General features: G+C 43.6%; 1 protein-coding gene across 1 annotated transcript in view; it reads right to left on the bottom strand.

Moving 5' to 3' along the window:
- The window catches only part of LOC101850739 (atrial natriuretic peptide-converting enzyme), a gene marked incomplete in the record, with an annotated part of 83165 nt that overhangs the window by 63149 nt on the left and 18779 nt on the right, over window positions 1-1237 (bottom strand). The window contains 1 exon segment of the mRNA XM_013085729.2: window positions 883-969.

Below are 1237 nucleotides of genomic sequence, written 5' to 3'. Positions count from 1 at the left end.
AGAGAGAGAGAGAGAGAGAGAGAGAGAGAGAGAGAGAGCGCTGACGAACAGGTTCCCATACGGTTATTGTTATTGGCACATCTGTTTGTATCTCACCGAGTATAGCCTGAATGTCAAGTTCACCGAGGGAAGCGGTTCGAGGCCAAAGTACACACACCGGGAAAAGCTGATGGCCTCTTACCCAGAGATTTTAATTGTCGTTATACTTAGATCGAGCACTGTCATGGCCGCCCATAGACTTGAATTGTCATTATACTTAGACCACGCACCGTCATGGCCGCCCATAGACTTGAATATGCAAGGCCCACCAGTGACAGGGCCCCATAAATGTGAATCTTTTTAATATAAGCTTCGTTCTTTTTAATCGAGCTCTTATCATCAAAATTTACTTCATTTTTTTAGGCGTGCTTTGACCCTGCAGTGGAGAGGGATAAAACATTCCGGGGGAGAGACCGAGATACTGCATAACTTTTCTCCCCACACAGTATTCGAACTTGGGTCTTCTGCGTGTGAAGAAACCGCTGCATCACAGATGCCAATCCCTTTCAGCATAGGGAAAGGTAATAAACAGAACCTTCCAGTCGCTACCTTAGAATTACAAAGTTCTATCTAGCATTTTTAGGCCGTTTTGAGTTAAGACAATGAGATCAGAAACCAAATGATGTTCTGTCTGCCCTCTCAAAATCGTAAGACTCTTCGGAGTCGTTATCAAGATATACAAAGAATTGCATTTGAAAAAAAAGCTGAACATATTGTGATACTCAAAATTGTTAACGTCAAATTTATCACAACTAGGTACTGAGCAGACAGAACTTTTTAATTCTAGAGTAGCCCAGCAGCACCCTCCAACCACCATCGGGTTTAATGACACAGTCTACCTACCAGTCATGACAAATCCGCCAACATCACGGCTCCCTCACAGCCCTGGCACACAGCCCTGGCTACTTCCGGCACTGAGGCCTCATCCCACTGGAAAAAACAAACAAACGATAAGAACATTTCACAACTTTAGTTTTGGCCCGGGTTGTTTCAGTCAAGTGAAGATTAAAGGTGTTACCATTAGAGAGTAATATACACGTAAATGGAGGAGAGATTTATTATAGGATGACAGATGGTGGATATAGGAAAGAAGGAGCAAACCACACCAGAGCACCCGCCAACCACCCAAAGGTGATCTGGGGAATTTTCAAAACTCTCAACAAAAAACCACATGAATACACACACACACACACACACA

This window comes from Aplysia californica, unplaced genomic scaffold (assembly GCF_000002075.1).
Source record: "Aplysia californica isolate F4 #8 unplaced genomic scaffold, AplCal3.0 scaffold00401, whole genome shotgun sequence".
NCBI lineage: Eukaryota > Metazoa > Mollusca > Gastropoda > Aplysiida > Aplysiidae > Aplysia > Aplysia californica.
This window is presented reverse-complemented; position numbering and strand designations above follow the sequence as displayed.